This window comes from Myodes glareolus, chromosome 17 (genome assembly GCF_982192425.1).
Source record: "Myodes glareolus chromosome 17, mMyoGla1.1, whole genome shotgun sequence".
Lineage (NCBI taxonomy): Eukaryota > Metazoa > Chordata > Mammalia > Rodentia > Cricetidae > Myodes > Myodes glareolus.
This window is the reverse complement of record NC_142042.1, coordinates 1,860,840-1,873,640: the sequence shown is the minus strand read 5'-3', so window position 1 is coordinate 1,873,640 and position 12,801 is coordinate 1,860,840.

Genomic DNA, 12,801 nt, shown 5'->3' with positions numbered 1-12,801 from the left:
TGTTGTTGGATGACCAGGACTTTACCCATTGAGCCATCTCACCAGCCAGACTACAGCAGTCATGTAAGATTAAAATACAATGCAATTAAAAACCAGGTCTAATGCCAAATTTCAGTATTATTTCTTATTAAAAAACAAATTAATTAATAAAATTACTTTCTAAAAAAATTTTAAAAAATTAAAACATAAAAAAACTAAATTAACATCTACAGTTCACATATTTTTTTGGATAGTAACTTGGTAAAAGAAGCTTTAAGTCGGCATTTTTGGGATAACTGTGTTACATAGAAAAGTTGCAAAGATTATATACATAAGCTACTTCCCCATTTCCAGTACTTGATACTGTGTGGGTCCATGTTTGTTAGGACTAAGAAATAAGTGATTTATGTCTTGTGTTTGCTTTTTCTTTTTTTCATATTTCTTCTTCAGTAGTTTTCATACATATATGCAAGGATTTTGACCACATCCACCCACAAGTCCCTGGGACCCTACTAACCTGATCCCCTCCCACCTTCATGCCCTCTCTTTAAATAACCCACAGGCCAATCACTGCTACATGAGCATGGGTCAGCCTACCAACAACTAGCTTGCTGAAGAAAAATGGCTCCCAATTTTAGTTTAATCTCAGTTGCTGTGTAATAAAACATTCTGAACAAAAGCAACTTAGGAGGGAGGGCAGTAACTCGAAGGCAGGACTGCTTGCTAGTCCATGCAGCATCACCTTTAACTGAGGAAGTATAGCAGGAGTCATGGAGGATACTGCTTGCTAACTGTCTACTCACTGGCCCTGTGCTCAGCTAGCTTTTTTTACATACCCCAGGTCTGCTTGCTCTGAGATAGTGCCATCCCTAGTAGTCTGGGCCCCTCACATTAGTCATCAATTAAAGTTATATCTCATAGACTTGACCATAGGCAATATAGATCTGGGCAGTTCTTCAATTGAGGTGACCTCTTACCAGGTGACACTGTATCATATCAAGTTGACAAGAAAAACGAGCCAGTATACCCTGGCCTGCTATGAAATCCTGGCTTCGTTTTTTGAAGACAATTGCTATGTGGCCAGACAGGCTCCATGTGCTCCTGCCTCAGCTTCACAAGTGCAATCTTATTCACCTTATTCTCCTCTAGTCTTGATAGTTTGTCATTCACTTTGTCATTGATGACAGTTTGAGGGATTCTGCCCAGGTCATACTGTCTTAGAATTTCTAGTGCTGTGAAGAAACACTATGGCTACAATTCTTAAATAGGAAAGCATTTAATTGGAGCTATCTTATAATTCAGAGGTTTTATCCATTGTCATCGTGTTGGGAAGCATGGCAGTGTGTGGGCAGATATGGTGCTGGAGAAGAAGCCAAGAGCTCTCCATATGAATCCTCAGGTAACAGACACTAGACCTGACTTTCGTGACTGAAATCTCAAAGCCTGCTCCTGGTGACAATTTCAACAAGGTCATAGCTCCAATAATTCCATTCCCTGTAAATCTGTGGGGGCCATTTTTATTCAAACCACCACATATAACTATTTCCTATTCCACTGGGTTAGGTTTGTTTTTCTCCCTATGGAATAGGGCTTTAGGTTTAAAAGAACACAGGGAAGGCGCTCTCCTGATCTATGAAGCTTACATTCCCTGGGAATGTTAACCTCAGCATTTAGTTTGTGCATTTTGATCCTTAACGTTTTTAAATAATAGTTGTACTTAACCAGTGAAGAAATAGCAAAATGTACCTCTTGTTGGAGATGTTATTCCAGAATGTAGAATAGCCCTAAGAAAGACTTGTTTTTCCATGTGCTCATCTCTCCATGGGCCTACACTTGACACTTATTTTATATTTAGTGAATTCTTTCAGATTGGCCTGTGTCCATTGATGTATCTCCCCTTCCAGCAGAAAGGAAAGTAGGTGGAAGAACTGTCAAATGGTGTGAGTGAGACCTGTAGCAGTGGAGTTAGGAGACTGCTTCAGAGAAGCCTTGCTTGATAAGTGTGTTGTCAGGAGTTTGGACCCTGCTGCCTGCAAGTACAATAGTTGCTATATGTGACCATGAAAGATACCCGGATAAGTGCTCCCAAGCTACCGGGCAAATTAGTAATAGATAAACCCCAGGTGTCACTAATGTACATGCAGGTACCAGAGCAGTCTTCATGTTGCTGGAATAATAAAGTGTAAGGAAGCCAGCAATAAAGAAAGATGGTCTTTAAGGAGGACAATGCAGAGGATAACAACTGATTTAGCAGATGCAAGGCAAGCCAAGCATGCAACGTAAAATACAGTATAGATTGGTACTAACCTACTCTTAAAGAGCTAAAAGAATTCACCATTAGGTCTCTGAAAAAGCCTGTGAAATACTCTTGTCATTGAGTTTTGATGGCATAGGACAACATCTATATGAATATACTTAATGTTTAGCAAGCATAATCTGTGGTGGGTCTCATATAAAGTATGCAACTAACATGCCATTGAGGAAGGGAGAAGCTGAAATGTACTTTTTCAAGAGGGCTGTATGGTGCACTGAGTGATCCAGCTCATCTTGAAGGTAAGCTAATTTATACTGAGCCCCAAATCGGCCTCAAAATGGAATCAAAAGGTAATGAACCTGTGGATGAGAAAGTGGTAATCCTGCATACTCTGAAAAGAAGTACAGCAGAGAAACATGGGTAACGAAAGCCAAACAGTATTGGTAGTGATGTTGCAAACACCCCAGTTAATGAAAAGTTGTGCCTGTCTGCTAAACTATTGAAACGGGTTCTGAGTAAGAGGGAAGAGAAAAAAATCTGAAGAATAAAATGAGTTAGCTTCTGAAGTGTATTTGGAAGCTGTGAATAATAAAAGATCAGCGAATTGAAGGCCGTTTCACGGTGCACATCTTTACCTTCAGAATATAAAGCAAAAGCTAGCTCTAAGCAAGGTGAGGTAAATACAGATTTCCTTTTGATGTAATTAAGTAGAAAATGACAGACGACTTAGGAAAACTACCACCAACTGATGTGGCCTAAGTTACTGAAGAACACTGCAAAATGACCTATACACTATTTTAAGTACTTATTTAGGAATATAGACTTTTTCTGTCTTTGTGATTAAAAAATACCCTAACAATAGCTTCATGGAATTCAATATATAGCCAGTCAGGGCAGCATGATCTCAAAGCAGCTAGTAGCACAGAGAATGAACAAAAAGCCACAGGGCATGCTGCTACTTAGTTTTCTTTCTTGAGGGTTCCCAGCCTATCTAATTGTCCCACCCATAATTAGGATGAATCTTTGCCCACCAGTTACTGTAATCAGGTTAATCCCCAATAGACATCCAGAAGGACTGTTAACCCAAGTAATTGTAGATTCTTTAGAGCTGACAACATACCATAGCAAACCCATATTTTAGCTAATCCAACAGAAATCAATTACTCTGAGTCAAGGCAATGATTGGTGACTGAATTCAAATTTTATGTCACAACTGTGTGTGTCCAATCCAGATCATTGACAGTTGTGCATGCTTGTGTGAGAATAGCACCTATATATAATAAACATTTCTGGGCTATGTACTGGTTGCTAGTACCCTCCTTACAAATACAAACATTGGAACTAAATATGAAGATAATGAGAAATGCTCCAAACCCATACAACAGAAAGGTTGCAAAGACAGACTATAACAGGTCTTTTTATATCCGAATCCCTGGAACTGCCATTTCCCAAAGAATGACACAGAAACTTACTGATGCTTGTCTTTTAGCCTTGGCTTGTTCCTAACTAGCTCTTGGAACTTAAATTGCCCTGCTTCTGTACCCTAAATTCTACCACATGGCTTTCTAGCTCCTTCGTTCTGTACATCTGACTTCCTCATTGTCTCAATGGCATCTCCCACTTCTTCCCAGAGTTCCTCTCTCCCTGGAAATCCCTCCTAATCTCTCCTGCCTAGCTATTGGCTATTCAACTCTAATAAACCAATCAGAAAGTGCCTTAGACAGAGACATATTTTTACAGTGTATAAAACAATTCCACAACACTTCTTTCATTTTGTCTAAAAAGGAAGGTTTTTAACTCCAACACAGTAAAACTGTTTAAGAACAATTATCAGGGGAAAAAAAATACATTTACAATATTTGGCTGATTTGTATTTGGCAAATTTGAAGAAATCTAGCCTATCTTGATTCCAAAGTTTTATGCCTAAACCACTTTTTATCATAATTTGTCTTACCAACCTAAAAATATCTTTAAACCTTATTTTATTAGATAACTTAAACTTTTATGCCTCTAACCTTATATACTTTATATCTCTTGAGTTTTCTGAATTTGGTAACAAAACGGTAAAACTATAATCTTCAACTCCATTAGAGATGCAAGGATGTATTACCTGAGTAAACAGGAAGTACAGAGCAAACAACTTTCAAAACTGTAAAAAATTGTCAGCAGAGATATCTTGCTGCTTGGACAGTCACCCAGGTTTCCTCTACAATGTTGGGTCATCCATTTTTGGCCTACATGCCTAGAATGTTTGACAGACTGCTGTGAAGCAGGAATATTAGAAAGGCTGTCCTATCTTGTCTTGGGAAAATTAGGTGATTGCCTTCTATACTTTTCCAGTTTGGACAGCATGCTGTCAGCAGTTGAGGCAAGGGCAGTTTCTTGCATATGTTTAACTTTGCCACAAGCACTAAAGATTCTCTGCTCTGTGAACAGGTAAAGGGCATCTGTCAACTTTGTAAGCCCAGTTGGAGTGCATAACCAAACTGCAATGTAAATCTCCACCCATGCCATATGAAAGAGTGGCATGTAGGAACAGTTAACCAATCAGATTTATCATGTCTCATTCAGCCTCTGAGCTCTTCCCATGTTGAGGGATCAGTATGTATGTCACCTGTTCTGTTTTTCTTGGGTTTTTCTTTATGTCTGTAAGCAAGACTTTCAGGGCATTTTCCCCATTCAAATCTGATCTTTATTAATTTTGAAGGAATAACCTCTCCCCTGATGCAACACATTTTCAGACTTCCATTCTAAAGTTAGGACTTCCTTAAAATACATAGGTTGGTTTAATACAGTAGTTCTCCCCCACAATCCAGTATCAGCAGATGGTGGTTTTTTTCATTAGCATTTTAAAACTTCAGAGTCAACAAAGCACCAAAGAGGACCCAGATGCCCTCATCCTTACGTGACTTTTTATATTACTTTACTTTCTCTTTTAAAAAGACTTACTTTTTCTGTCACTGTCTTACCCATTTTCTTTCTTCAGCACCTAAGCATATTTTTAAACATTGTATTTAAGAGGTTTCTTTCTGTATGGGCCTGACTTTTAACATGTACGCAGCCACGCACCTATAGTCTGATCATGGAAGACAAATCTTTTTTTTTTAAAGTTTATTAAATTATGAAAGTTTTCATTTCCGCCCCTCCTCCCAACACCCTCCCACTCCACCCTCCCCCTCCTCCTCCCTCTTCATCCCTAAGAGCAGTCAGGGCTTCCAGCCCTGTGGGAAGTTCAAGTTCCTCCCCACTCCTTCCAGGTCCCTGAAGGTGAGTATCCGAACAGACTGGATCCCAAAAATCCAGCATATGCAGAGGAAACAAGTCCCAGTGTCATTGTCCGTGGCTTTTCAGAAAGGCTCCGGACCAGCCACATTCAGAGATCCGGCCACATTCAGAAAATCTGGTTGGATCACATGCTCGTTCACTCCGAGTCCAACTGGCCTTGGTGAACTCTCATTAGATCAGTCCCCTTGTATTAGTGGGTGATCACACCCCTCGCGGTCCTGAGTTTTTTTCATGTTCTTCCTTTTTCTGCCCCTCATTTGGACCATGGGGGGCTCAGTCCGGTGCTCCAATGTGGGTCTCCATCTGTATCGCCATCCATCGTCAGATGAAGGATCTATGGTGATAAGCAAAATCTTCATCAGTATGGTTATAGGCCAAGGACGGTTCAGGCACCTTCTCCTCTGTCTAGACAACAGTCTGGGGATCTTTGGACCTGGGATCCCATTTATAATCAAGTCTCCTGTAAACCCTAAAATGACTCCCTTAGTTGAGATATATTCTTCCCTGATCTCATATCCATCCTTCCTCCCTCCCCCATCCCAGTCCACCTAGCTTTCCCCATTCCTCCCCTACTCCCTTCTCTCTAACCCTCTCCCCTTCCAACAACCCTCCCACCCACCCCATGCACCCGAGGTTACCTGGGACTCTTGTCTATTTCCAATCTCCAGGCAGATAGCTACATGATTTTCAACAGGTTCGCCTTCTTATTTAGCTTCTCTAGGATCACGAATAATAGGCTCAAAGACCTTTAATTATGGTTAGAATCCACATATGAGTGAATACATACCATATTCCTCTTTTTGGATCTGGCTTACCTCAGTAAGGCGTTTTCTATTTCCATCCATTTGCATGCAAAATTCAAGATGTCATTGTTTTTTACCGCTGAGTAGAACTCTAATGTGTATATGTTCCACACCTTTATTAACCATTCTTCTATTGAGGGGCACCTAGGTTGTTTCCAGGTTCTGGCTATTACAAATAGTGCTGCTATGAACATAGTTGAACAAATGCTTTTGTGGTATGATAGGGCATCTCTTGGGTATATTCCCAAGAGTGGAATTGCTGGGTCCTGAGGGAGGTTGACTCCCAGTTTCCTGAGAAACTGCCACACTGATTTCCACAGTGGCTGCACAAGTTTGCATTCCCACCAACAATGGATGAGTGTTCCCCTCATTCCACATCCTCTCCAGTATAGGCTATCATTGGTGTTTTTGAGTTTGGCTATTCTGACAGGTGTAAGATGATATCTCAAAGTTGTTTTGGTTTGCATTTCCCTGATCGCTAAGGAGGTTGAGCATGACCTTAAGTGCCTTTTGGCCATTCGAAGTTCATCTGTTGTGAATTCTCTGTTCAGTTCAGTACCCCATTTTTTAATTGGGTTAGTTAGAGTTTTAGTGTCTAGTTTCTTGAGTTCTTTGTATATTTTGGAGATCAGACCTTTGTCTGATGAGGGATTTGTGAAGATCTTCTCCCAGTCGGAAGGTAGCCTTTTGGTCTTACTGACAGTGTCCTTTGCTTTACAGAAGCTTCTCAGTTTCAGGAGGTCCCATTTATTCATTGCTTCTCTTATTGTCTGAGCTCCTGGGGTTCTGCTTAGGAACTGGTATCCTGTGCCTATATCTTGTAGACTACTTCCCACTTTCTCTTCTATCAGGTTCAAAGTGGTCAGATTAATGTTGGAAGACAAATCTTAAACAGCTAGAACACCTACTGCCTGGCTCAACTAGCACATGGTGCTGGTGACTGACCCTACCACACTTGACCTAACTAACCATCCCAGCCACACCAAACTGTCCCAGCTCTGGGATTTTGCTGTGTCTGAGCTACCTAGCATCAAGTAGCAAGCTGACAGCTCAAATGCACAGCTGAACAGCAAAGCCTCTTAAAGAAGCCATGCCTCTGTATGCCCCCAAGCAGCAAGACTCATGAGAGTCTGAAGTTATTGCAAAACTGTGTCTAGCTCCATGTTTAGAACTTTTTGCAGCTTTCTCAGGTCCTATGTGGATTTACATGTACATTGGACACAAATTGTAGCAGGTCTTTTTTTGTTGGACTTTCTTGGATCGTCAGCCCCCTCCCAAATAATGACATGGAGACTTACTAATTATGAAAGTTTGGCCCTTAACTTAGGCTTGTTCCCAACTAGCTCTTTTAACTTAAATTATACTATTTCTATTCATCTAGGTTCTGCCATGTAACTTTTTACCTCTCCATTTTGTACGTCTGACTTTGTGTCAGTGTCTCACTAGTGTCTCAGACCTCTCTTCCTAGAGTTCCTCTCTTTCCCTGGAAATCCTGCCTATTCTCTCCTGCCTAGCTATTGGCCATTCATCTCTTTATTAAACCAATCAGAAGGTGTCTGAGGCAGAGACACATCTTACGGTGTACAAAAATATCTCACAGTAGAGTTCCCTATGCCTCATCCTGTTTTATTTATAAGTACATAGGTAATGTCCAGGAAATCAGTATTATTAAACTTCAGGTTTAATAAGGTTCCACTAATTTACAGTTATGTCTGTTTTCTATACCAGGAACCAACCAAAAATACTGCCCTAAATATTTTGTTCTCTTCTGGTTTGAGACAGTTATTGTTTTTCAGGAAATGAGAGTTTTACATCCTTATCTGCAGGCAGCAGAAGTGAAATTGACACTATTCCTAGCTTGAGCATATGAGACCTCAAAATCTAGCCCCACAGTTACACGCTTCTTCCAACAAGACCACACTTACTCCAACAAAGCACACCTAATAGGTCACTCATTCCCTATGGGTTAAGCATTCAAACTATGCTTTGGGGGACAAACTATGCTTTTGAGTCTATGGGGGACATTCCTATTCAAATCATCATACCTTACAAAAATCAAAATGTAAGTTAAATATTTTCCAATATTCAGCACAGAATAAACATTTGCATTCTAAAAGGGGGGAAGGGGCCATATGGGAAACTGGAGAAAAGTGGGACTGAAACCCCACAGGGCAAACATCAAATCTTAGCATCTAGCATCTGAGGAACTTGTCTTAATTTGGTCTCCAACAGGATTGGGCAGATCCACCTTCCAATTCAGCTTCTCCAACACACAACAGCTTTTTTGTTTGTTTCGGGTGGGGTGGGGAAACAATCCATTGTTCAGTGCAGTCACCCTAGCAGATGTACAAGGCAGCTGGTCACATTGACTTCACAGTCAGGAAACAGATTAATGCTCCTGATCGGCTAGCTTCCTCCTTTCCCTTGTCTATCAGGGCCCTCAGTAGGTAGAGCTGCCCGCACCCAGAGCCAGTTTTCCATTCCTAGTTAATCCTCTAGAAGTACCCTTGCAGACATACCCAAAGGTGTGTCTCCTAGGCAACTAAATACAGCTAAATTGACAGTAAAAATAAATTACCAAACATTCAGAAATAATTGGTCAGATTATTAGCATTCAAGAAGGATGAAAGATTTTCAGGGGTATTGGCCAAAAGGGGTGATCATATGCTGCTGAAAAAAATATGCTACAGGGCTTCTCCTAGTGTTGTTGGAGAAGAGTTATGAAAATGTTTTATTTTAGTGTAGATTTATAGTTCATGCATTTAAAGATTATTTATTTATTATGTATACAATATTCTGCCATATGTATGACTACATGCCAGAAGAGGGAACCAGATCTTATTCTAGATGATTGTGAGCCACCATGTGGTTGCTGGGAATTGAACTCAGGACCTCTGGAAGAGCAACCAGTGCTCTTAACCACTGAGCCATCTCTCCAGCCCTCAAACATGCATTTACATCTGTATTCATTCTATGTGTAGGAAGGCTCATATTTATTTTTTATTTCTATGCAGATAATCTGTGTTGATCCAGGGGTTTGTTATCTCAGACATGATCTTGTCACGTGGCCTTCACCAGAGTCCTCAAACTCATGGAAATTCTCCTGCTTCAGCCTCACCAGTGCTGAGATTGCAATTGTGCAGTATCATAATAAATTTCATAATAGCATTTGTTGGAGACTGTTCTTTTTAACACCAGTGACAAAAAAGCATTGAATTACTGTGGTGTGTGTATATGTAATAAAGAGTTCACACACATATCTATTTCGTTTGTATGGTTGTAGAACGTTCACTGACTTTTATATCTACCTTAGTTCCTTTCATGTATTTGGGATAGAATAGTGTATGCTCAGGGATATACATATAAGCTTTACTTCTGAAACCATCACAAGACATTTTGACACTTTAACAAGAGCAATGTCTCTTTATGCCAATGTCACACTGCCTTGAAGATGCCAATAAATGTTAGTTTTAAAATATCAAAAACACTTCAATTAAATTTTATTCAAGACCAAATGGGGTTAATTTTAAAAGAAAAAGGGAAGCCTGAAAGTGAGAACTGTTATTAGAATGAGGTTGCTGCTCAGCCTTCATGAGAAGACTCTGGACAGCAGGGACGAGGAAGACACAGCCTTACAGTTGAAAGGTGCCAGTGATTGAAGTCACAGATTTAACAAGAGATTCTCACAATTGGGCCACAGAAGAGACGCAGAAGAACACACCCTGATCCATGTTTCACAACTCAACTTTGTCCAGAGAGCAGAGACCCCATGAAGGAGAAACACAAGTATTCAGCAGACACAAGCCAGTCCTGAAATGGTTAACTTGGTGACTATGTCTACAGCATGGGTGGCTCTAAAGGAGTGTCTACCCACCATGGGCAATTCAGGACATGGCAGGAGATTGAAAGAAGTACCCTTAGAATCAGAACCAGAGAATGTGATCCCCATCACTGACCAGCAAATTACACAAGCACAGAGCAAGTCAATTTACAGTGAACACAGCCATAAAAGCAGGTCTGAGAAAAGGAAAGAGATAGAAAGAGGTGTGAACCTCAGGACAAGAATTCCCAGTGGGACAGCCAAGTGTCCACAGTAGGAAGCAAGTACAATTCAGAGTCACTACAATGTATAATTTTCACTAAGTTATAGGATGCCACCTACAAAACAAATCATTCTACAAAGATCCTCTGAGATCTGAATCCTTCCCTTTGTGGGGCTTTTGAAAATCAAGGGTTTAATGTTAAATTCGATAACTGTAGAAACTTCAATGTGTTGATTGGTCTCTCTAAGACTAATACACTTTTCTTATCCCTATAGCTATCCCCATTCCCACTCCCTCTCCTCCTCCCACTCCACCCTCCTCACCCTACCTCTTCCCCCATCCACTCCTCAGAAAGGGTTAGGCTTCCCATGGGGAGTCAATAAAGTCTGACACTTCATTTCAAGGCAAGACTAAGCCTCCCCCCCCCATATCTAGACTGAACAAGGTATTTCTCCATAGGGATGAGCTCCTAGATGCTAGTTCAAGCACTAGGGATAAATCCTGGTCCCACTGCCAGTGGTACCACAGACTGCCCAAGCCTCATAACTGTCTTTCACATTCAGTGGGCCTAGTTTGGTCCTATGCAGGTTTCCCTGCTATCAGTCCAGAATCAGTGAGATCTCGTTAGCTCAGGTCAGCTGTTTCCGTGGGCATCACCACCATGGTGTTGACCCATTCACTCATATTATCGCTCCTCGCTCTCTTTAACTAGTCTCTGGTAGCTCAGCCCAGTGCTTCACTGTATATCTCTGTATATGCTTCCATCAGTTGCTGAATGAAGGATACAAGATCAACTCAAAGGAAAAAAAAGAAAAATCAGTAGCCCTCCTATATGAAATGATAAAGGGCAAAGAAAGAAATCAGAGAAACATCACCACTTACAATAACCACAAATAACATTAAATATCTTGGGGTAACACTAACCAACGAAGTGAAAGACCTGTACGACAAGAAATTTAAGTCTTTGAAGAGACAAATTGCGGAAGATAGCATAAAGTGGAAAGATCTCCCACGCTCTTGGATAAGTAGGGTCAACATAGTAAAATGGCAATCCTACCAAAAGCAATCTACAGATTCAATGCTATCCCTATCAAAATCCCAGCACAATTCTTCACAGACCTCAAAAGAACAATACTCAACTTCATATGGAAAAACAAAAAACTCAGAGTAGCCAAAACAATCCTCTACAATAAAGGCATTGCTGATATCAAGCTCTATTATAGAGCCACAGCAATGAAGGTTAAAAATTTTTGAGTGCATGTTGCCATTCAGTCACTAGAGGGGAGTGTTGTTTCAGATGAACTCAGCCAACTCTTACAGCTAGCAAAAAGTGTCAACAGGAAACCAACCATCAGAGACTCAGTTGTTTATTTGCAAGGTGAACAGCTAAAAGGTAGATAACTAGGGATGGAAAAATGTTGTAACAAGAAAGGGGTTACTGAAACTTAGTGAAGGTGAAGAAGAGAAATTGTGGGCATTCTCAGTAAGCTTTGGGACCTGGGGAGATGGCTCAGTAAATAAGAGTTGCTAGCCATAAAAACATGAAGACCTGAATTGGGATTCCCAACCCCTGAGTAAAAGCCTAGCTGCTGTGCTATAACCCCAGTGCTTGGGTGTGGGGAGATGGTCACCAGGAGTCACAGCGTTGAAATCTGACCTCCATGCAAACATACACACACGCATGCACACACACACACGCACGCGCGCGCACACACACACACGAGTGCACATGGTAGGGCAGGGGATAGAGTGGGATTTGATATAAATATTAATATTTAAACAATATTATAAATTAATAGAATTTAATTTATGATTCTATTAATTAGTAAATAGGAAATTTTTTATTTAACTATAGGGTGGCATTATTTTCTTTGATGAATGAATTCTAAAATGCTCTTAAAATTTTTATACTAGAATTTCACTCGATGATGGAATTTAGTGTGTACTCTCATCCATGTGCTTGCTTGCTTTGACATCCAAGAATGAGGTCAGCTGTTGTTAAACTTTTAAACTGACATTATCCTTGAAAAATACTTTCCCAATATGAATTTAGAATTGGTTCAAAGTAAATAAGGTAGTAATATGAAGAGGACTTAAAACACAAGCTCATCCCTATTCTTTTCCAGCTGTGGGTCTCATTGCTAAGCATTATTTTTCCTAAATAAAACAAATACAAAAAGAATTTAATGGCAGCCAAACGTGATTAGAAATCAGCATTGTTCGCCCTTACTTTTCTTAGGTGTCAGACGTGGAACCGGTTGAGCACTTTATAGAGTCGGACTCTGGAAGTGCCCCGGAGCTAGTGAGTGTGGCCAAAGGGGCGTTGCGCCAGGTGATCCCGGCCGACACCGCCCTCAGCCTGCCCACGCGCGGCACCGCCCCTCGGGCTCTCAAGCCGCGGGTGGAGCCTCGCGCGGCGTCGGGCGGCGCCTGCAGA